This window comes from Dermacentor variabilis, chromosome 11 (assembly GCF_050947875.1).
Source record: "Dermacentor variabilis isolate Ectoservices chromosome 11, ASM5094787v1, whole genome shotgun sequence".
Lineage (NCBI taxonomy): Eukaryota > Metazoa > Arthropoda > Arachnida > Ixodida > Ixodidae > Dermacentor > Dermacentor variabilis.
The window spans coordinates 126,494,138-126,502,813 of record NC_134578.1 but is presented as its reverse complement, the minus strand read 5'-3'; the positions used below and the strand labels follow the sequence as shown (position 1 = coordinate 126,502,813).

The window sequence follows — 8,676 nt, the reverse complement described above, 5'->3', positions numbered from 1 at the left end:
ATCGTTCAACTGCGCGTCCAGCCTTTCAAGCAGGCCGGACGCCGTTTTTGCGATGCCGAGGCCACCTTCAGGCGCCCCAACACGCTTCGTTCTCGCAAAGTGTAGCACTTCCCAAGACGTTTCTGCCATTACTCACTGGCTCTCGTTCGCTCGCGCCATCTATCTTTCTTTCTGTATGGCGAAGTCCGTAGGTTTTCCTAGTTCCGTACACACATGGCGCCAATGCGTTTTCGCGCCAGCTTCGAACGACCTGGCTGTACTCACGTTCCTCACTTAAATGTTTCAAATGGGGATTGCGGAAGGGGTGGTCCTTTCTTCTTGTGCAAGGCTGAGCTTTCCAGCTGCGTTTAAGCTACGCTAGCATGTGTGCGTGTGTGTGTATATATATATATATATATATATATATATGTGTGTGTGTTGGTGTGTGTGTGTGTGTGTGTGTATACATATGCACACACGCGCGCGCGCGATAGTGGTAAAGATTATGAGGTAGCACTTTTTTTTATATACAATACCTGTGCTTCACATGGCGATTCCTCTCCCCCCTCTGTTTCCGGTTGGAAGTGTGCGCAGTCTTTTCTATATTTATTTCTTTTTCATTCACTTCTATGTTGCTCGTCTTCGTACATGGGGCATGCTACCCAATTCTACCGATCGATTCTACACGTTGCGATCCGTCCCGGCCTGTGCCGTATCAAAATTTTCAGTGGGCCTTGCGGTAAATAAAAAGAAATGAAGGAAATGCGCGCGGTATGTTAGACTTGCGCACGGGCTTGAAACGAAGGCCTCAAAGAAAGTCACCTCGAGCGGCCGGATTCAGACGGAAGTAAGCATTCCCCTTGCGCGTGTTTTCCGCTCGGCTGCTCCGTTTTCTACGAGGTTGCCGTCGTTGGTTTGGCGTTACAAACAAGCTTGTACTCGGGTCTCGTTTCTGCGCGACAGCGTTTCGTTAACAGCGAAAGACTGAGGCGTCGCGAGTTTATTCGTCAGATAGAGAGCATAGAGTCTCTAGACAGGCTGAATTTTATAAAATTGCCCACGCTGTTGCTGAGGTTACCAATGTCGGCAGGGCGCCCACAAGGCAGTAGTACAATGGAGTAAAGTGAAGGACATCGCTTCTCGGCCTTTTGGCTAAGATCGCTGCACCAGGCCGAGAAGACCTCTTCAAGAGCCGACCTCGTCACCCCGGAGGCCGCGTCGGGACCACGGCGGACCTCCAGGAGTCTACAAGCGCCTGCCGACCAGGAGCAACCTGCCCGCCCGAGCGCCATCTGCTGAACAGCGGAGCAACCCGGGGGGCCTCCCCAGCGCCTACCGAGCGGCCCATGATCACGGGAGCCAGCACCTCTGCAAGCGCCCCCTGTCGAGCCGCCGGCCAACCCCCCTGACCACAGGAGAGCCAGTGCCACCTGCTGAGCCCCTGCACAACCAGAGTGCAGCGGCGTTTCCAGCGCCTGCTGTACACCACGAGCACAACTAGTTTTTCACCATGAATCCCGGGGGCCACGCTCCCGGCAGCCACGCCCCCCAAGCAATGGACCAAAGTTGTGAGACCCCAATCCGGGAGAATTGCTTCACGTTTGACGCCCCTGAGGGCGATATATCTGTTGATGACTTAATTGATGCCATTGAGGCGACTGCGGGGGACAACAGCGTCCTAGCATTACGGCACATGGGCGGCTCGAAGTTCCTAGTCTGCACGAGGAACGCCGCACAGGCGACTAAGCTCATGGTAGCCGAAGGCTTCCATGTAAATCACACCAAAGTAGCCGTAGACGCTGTCGGCCCGCCAGTCACCTTCGTGAATGTGTATAGATACCCGATTTATATGTCAGCTGATACTCTATCGCTTGCTTTGCAACCCTATGGCAAAATCAAGAGTGTTGCTTTTGCAAAAGTGGCTAATCGCCAAAATAAGCTTAATGGTGTTCGGGTAGTCAGAATCGAAATGAGCAGGCCGATTCCAAATTTCCTAACGGTCCATGGCTGCAGGATAATGTGTGAGTACCGAGGAATGCGGCGCGTCTGTGCGAGGTGCGGTGCTGACAGCCACATGGCCACAGTATGCACTGCGCCGTATTGCAAACGTTGCGGCACTTTTGGCCATGAAACCGAAGGCTGCGATGAAGAATGTCATAAATGCGGGGGCAGCCATGGTACCAAAGCCTGCTTCCGCGGAAAAGCATACCCTAAGTCTTATGCGGGTGTTGTTGGGCGATACACGCCCACTGAACAAGAGCAGGCCAGAAACACGCAACTGAGCCAGGGTTTCCCGCCGATAGCAGAAAGCTCTGTGCCACGAATGCAAGTTCTTCAGCCGATCAACCTAGGCTCCAAAAAGAAATCCCACGATTTCTGGCTGGGCGCAGAAAGCACCCCGACAAATGACAGCGACGTAAGACCAGATACAACAGTGCGGCAATCGCAAAACGCCATTCAAGAAAAGAGCCACGATAACGAAATGAAAGACAGCGCGCCCCGCAATATAGACGTCACAGTGACAGATAGCACGCGCGAAACAAGCGAGCCGCAATCAGCACAACAAACAGCAGACTCAGAAAGCGAAGGCGGCAAAGAAAAAACAAATGACCACAAAAAACCCACCCCCGGGCGGAGCAACACCTTTGAAGATGTCCCAATCGTCAGTAGCGGGCGGTACGACATCCCGGAGGATAAAGTGCAGAACGTAAAGCCCCCCCCCCCCGAAGTATCAAAAACACAGAGTGTAGGAATACCTACTGAGGGACCAAAGACGGAACCCCCACCCCCTCCCCTTAAAGAACAACCGAGAAAGAACGAAGAAATCCCAACTGGCAAAGGCACACTGAAAGGACAGAGCGGCCGCGTCCCAACTACACCGACCGTGGGCCCCCAGGCAACAACCCAGCAAAGGCATAGGTCTAGATCTGGCAGAAGGGGCGGCGGAGAAAAAAACACATGAGCCCAGAGACTTGGGAAGATCTCAAGAAGAAATGGACCGCGGCATTACAGGGCGAAGGCAAGGCAAGGCACAGAAGGTGCACTGCTGAATTAAATGAACTACAAAGAAGAATGCGGATCATACAGAGGGCAGATACCTTAACCGCCTGTACAGGTTCGTATTTGCACGTACTGCAAAGTATGATCGCCTCTTGGAAAAGCGCACTAACAACGTACGGCAAGAACTACGCCCACTACAGGCCATTACAGAAGAAAACAGTAACAGTGTAGGGAGTAACGCCCCAAAAGTAATAACAGGAGCGACAAGAGAGGATGGTACAACAACAAACGACCCAACAGAAATACACAGCATTTTCTTAGCCCACTTTAAAAAACAGTTCGCGGAAGATCCAATTGAAACCGATAAAGGCGCACGGAACCTTGATAAGCTATGCGAAAAGTTGCAGCACCTTGACCAGCAGGAAAGAACTAATCTCTGTAATGACGTCACAACCGAGGAACTAGAAAACACCTTTACAAAATATGACACACACATCAGCCCCAGGATGCGACGGCATAACCACCGGGTTCTATGTAACCTTCTTTGAGCAAGTAGGTGAAGCGCTCTGCGGCATGATAAATATGATCTTACGCGAAAAGGAAAAACCCCCCTCCTTTGAGAAAGGGCGAATCATACTCTTGCTCAAAGAAGGCGCCCAACCGAACTGCCCCCAATCGTGGCGTCCAATCACCTTACTAAACACGGACTATAAAATCACAGCAGCAGTGTTAAATAACAGAATCAAACACGCCCTTCCTAAGTTAATATCCCCTTACCAAACATGTGCGGTCCCCGGCAGATCCATTTTTGCAAATTTGACATTAACAAGAGATATATTCGAATATGCTACAGAAAAACACATAAGGGGTGCATTTCTCTCCTTAGACCAGGCAAAAGCCTTCGACCGAGTCAACCACACTTATCTTTTCACAGTAATGGAACATTTCGGCTTTCCCACAGATTTTAATGAGATTATTAAACTTCTGTACAGTAATATGACATGCAACATACGGATAAACAGGACCGTCACACAGGATTTTCATTATAAGCGGGGAATACGTCAGGGTTGCCCTCTAGGACCAACCCTGTTTGTCATCTCCATAGAACCCCTGATTACCAGAATCATCGGAGAAATACGCATCCGTGGTTTCCCGATGACAGGACGAGACGAAGTAAAAATAATGGCTTACGCGGACGATCTCTCCGTCTTCATTCGCAACGAACCAAGTCTTTGGTACTTCAGAACGATCTTTGAAGAGTATGCAACGCTGTCTGGCGCCGCGTTAAACGAAGGGAAAAGCAAAGCGCTTCTATTCGGCTCCTTCCCACCGAATGCAATAGGAAACCTGCAACGAGTCGACACTGTGAAGGTCCTCGGACTGTATTTCTCACAAAAAGGGGTAGCGCCCACTACATGGCAGGTTGCCATCGCAAAAGCAGAACGAGCACTCTACCAATTACAGCAAACGGAATTAACCCTGACAGACAAGGCTCTCGTAATTAGAACCACAGCTTGCGGCTTCGCCAACTATGCAAGTCGCATAGGCTTAATGCCGAGCAAAACAATTACCAAGCTAAATAAAATGATCACAGCTTTTCTATGGGACAACAAACCCCCACCATTAAAACGGAATATCCTGCAACTCGCGACGTCGTGCGGAGGTCTCGGCCTCCTCCACGTCAAGACAACTTCCCGGCTTTTAGCTCTAAAAACGGCACGTTTCTTAGGCAACTCGACCGACTACACCGGCAAGAGCCTAATGAGATACTGGAACAGTACGTACCGCAGCATCATAGACCACAGCAGAACCACAGGTCCACTCGCCGAATCCCCCTCTGAATTCTATAAGGCCGCAATAATCAACAAGGCCATGTTAGAAAGAGAGGCCCCGGACGTAAAAATCGATAGACTCGCCCGCCCGAATTAACGAGACACTGACGCTAAAACAACTTTCAGAGGAAGATAAGGCAAAAATGGAACGCTTCAAAGAAAACCACCTAAAGAACGTGAGGCTTCCCGAGGAAATACAAGACTGAAATTAAAAGAAAATGGCAAGTCCTCCCAACACGTCAGAGGCTGTACCGAATGGGCATTGTGCCAAACAACCAATGTCCCAACTGCAAACACATTGAAACCGTAGACCACGCCCTTTTTGAGTGTGCCGCCGCGAAAATAGTATGGCAACTAGTATCAAAAGTTTTCGGTGTACGGACTCAGCTACACCGTGAAAAATCAAAAGGCAGATTTGATAACTTGGTGATGGCGTGCACCATGTATGTCATATGGAAGCGCAGATGCCTCGCCAAAGTAAGGAAAACACCAGTGAGGGCGGCATACCCCACCCTCCAGAGAATCAGCCTACTTTTATGGGACTGCCTACACGAGGAAATCGGAGCCACCGGGGAGGAAAGCTTCCCCGGACGTTGGCATACAAAATTCTTCATTTACAAAAACGGGCAACTCACACTACCCTTAATACCATACTAACACCCAGCCAAACCACATACAAACCACACAAGTTGCGGCAACATGTAGCGCCGAGCGCTGTCTCCGACGCTGCAATGGCAGCGGCCAATAGATATAGGCACAGGTACCACAAGACTCAATGATGTTTACTCTCTCCTTTTTTTCTCTCTATGACCTTTTTTTTCTGACTGCTGACCAGCATTAGAATTGTATAAAGATACCCACTGTCTGTATGTATAGAGTACAAAAAGCTCACTATGTGAATATTATGGAAGCACCATAAAGATGCATAGCAACGAGTGAACTATGTATAGGAACAAAACGCCTGCAGCTGCCAGTCGGGGACTCGCGTCATTCACGGAGGCGCGAGGTAAACCCCGACAACCCCCAGCAGATCCAAACACTGTATAGAAGGAACCGGCGCCGGGCAGTGCGGCTGATCACTGAAGGCCCGTCGCAGCTCTGCCCGAACGACCTCCATGCACTGCAAGACCACTACTCGAACCTCTGGTCACCAACAACCGTGGACACCAGCATCCTGCGGTCAAGGCTTCCGGCCACCGAAGAACTGAACTTGTGCCCCTTTTCACCGGAAGAAGTCGCAGCCAAGCCCCGTAAATGCGAGAGTACAGCTCCAGGGGAGGACCGCCTCACGTACCACCACTGGAGGCAGGTGGACCCTGAGGGCAGGTTCCTGGCGGCGGCATGCAACGTATGCCTCCAATACCGCCGCACGCCCCTGAGCTGGAAGTCGACGAGGACAATCCTGATCCACAAGAAGGGCGACCGCGAGGACCCCACAAACTGGCGACCCATTGCCCTTGGTCGCACAATTGCCAAACTGTATGCCCAGTGCCTCACCACCCGGCTGCAGAGGTGGTTGGGCGACCATGCTGTACTGTCCAGGTGTCAGAAGGGCTTCCTGCCGCACGATGGGGTGTTAGAACACAACTTCATGCTGCAGGGACGCCTGCACGATGCCAGGACAGGAGGTGGGGAGCTGTGCGTGGGGTTCCTCGATTTTGCCAACGCCTTCGGCTCGGTCGCCTATCAGGCCCTCGTCGACGCTGTCCGCGGCGCCGGCGCGGCTGAGGCCTTTGCTACCATCATAGAGGACCTCTACCGCGCGAACACCACCGGCTTCGTGGCAGCAGCGGGCATTACGGAGCCAATCGCCATCGGAGCTGGGCTGAGACAGGGCTGTCCTCTGAGCGGCCTGCTTTTCAACCTGGTGGTGGACCCGGTCATCCGTGCAGTACAGGGAGGCGATAGGCAGCACAACATCCTTGCCTACGCCGATGATCTGACGCTGCTCGCCGCGGATCCCACCACCCTGCAGAGCCGCTTAGACCGTGTGACTGCCCTGTCGGCCCGGCTTGGGCTGCGACTGAACGCCGCCAAGTGCCGGTCTCTCCACCTGTCTAGTCGCCACCCCGTGGGTACACGGCCCACCTCTTTCACCGTGGGTGGTGACCCGAATCCGGCGCTTGGCGACTTCGAGGGGCACAAGTTCCTGGGCCGTCCAGTGGGGTTCAGGGTGCTGCCGGACGAGACGACGGTCGATGAGGCCATCCACCTGGGCAGAAAGCTGCTCTCCTCCTTGCTCGCCCCATGGCAAAGGCTGGATGCAATAAAAACCTTTCTGTATCCAGCCTTGAACTTTGCCATGCGGGTGGGCCTTGCCAGCAAAGGAGAGTGGCAACGCCTCGACGAGGAGCTCCGCCCGCTCATCAAGAAGACCCTGTACGTGCCAGCCAGAGCTTCCAATGAATACTTGTACGGAAGCTCTCAGGCTGGCAGTGCAGGGATCCCATTTGCGGCGAAGCTCAGCGACATCTGCCGGGTGGATGGGGCCTTCAAGCTACTGACGTCGACCGACGTGGAAGTCCGGGAGCGTGCAGCAGGGGACCAAGAGGGCGTCATGTCAAGGCGGCTAAGACGACCCGCGAACACCGAGGACATGGAGGCCTACCTCTCAGGCGAGACGGAGGGCGACTTCCGACAAACGTCCACACAGGTCCAGTCTGTGTGGACGGAGGCCCGGAAAGCCTCCCGTCGCCTCTCCGTCGCCTGGGAGCTGTTGGAACATGGAGCCCGCATCAACTGCGGAGAGGCCTCCGTGTCAGCGAGGAACCGCCACAAGCTGGTCAAGACTATCCGGGCGCTCCTCTCCACCGAAAGGGACAGAGCTCTGCATGACAAACGAAACAAAGGCAAGGCGATGGTGTGCGTGGCGGCCGACCCGGCAAATTCACACATTATGAGGTCCGGCCGCAACACCCGCTTCATCGACTGGCGCTTCGTGCATCGTGCCCGACTAAATCTCCTCCCCCTCAATGCCACAAGACTCTGGGCACCCGCAGCCGACAAAAGATGCAGGCGCTGCGGGTACGGCGAGGAGACACTGCCGCATGTACTCTGCCATTGCATGCGGCAGAGTCGGGCCATGACGGAGCGTCACAACACCATCGTCGCCAGAATAAAAAAGGCTGCCTTGGGGAGGTTCACAGTCATCGCAGAGAACCTGGTCGTAGACAATACATTACTCAAGCCCGACCTGGTACTGGCCCGTGGAGAGGAGGCACTGATCCTGGACGTCTGCTGCCCTTTCGAGAACAGGCTGCAGGCGTTCCAGGACGCCCGGAAGGCTAAGGAGGAGAAGTATGCCCCTGTAGAGCGTCATCTCCTCCGGCGGTTCCAACGCGTGATGGTGGACGCGGTGGTCGTCGGCTGCCTTGGCACCTGGGATCAGGGGAATGATCGCGTGATGCGCAGGCTGTGCAGTAGGTCATACCTACGGACACTCAAACGCCTCTGCATCAGCGACACTATCAGCGCCTCTACAAAGATTTTTAGAGCCCATGTAGGCACCTCTTAGATGATCTTATATTTTTAGAGAAGCGCCTTTTTTGCCATGTTTTACAGCTCTACAGTTTTAGCATTTTATTACTAACACCACTAACTAGTTTTATTTAGTCATTTGTTTGCCTGTTTTAGATTATAGACCTTTTATCCGTTTTTTCCTTGGTTTTGTAACACATATTTTTGATGTATTGTAACTAGCATAATAAAAAACTCTATTCTTATCAGCTTAATATCTGATACGGGTTCTATGTGGACCCACGATATTAAACCTATTTTTGGAAGTTGGCGGAGTGCTTGAAGCCTGCTTCACCTCCGCCGCAGGTCGGCCCGGTATTGCACTACCTCCGGGATCCGCCCCCGCTCA

The 8,676-nt window shown here is 52.9% G+C and overlaps 1 non-coding gene across 1 annotated transcript; it reads left to right on the top strand.

Moving 5' to 3' along the window:
* Positions 1-8,486: 8,486 nt before the first annotated feature.
* Positions 8,487-8,676, top strand: LOC142565057 (U2 spliceosomal RNA). Its single transcript, XR_012824777.1, has one exon. It is a non-coding gene; the product is annotated as a U2 spliceosomal RNA (small nuclear RNA).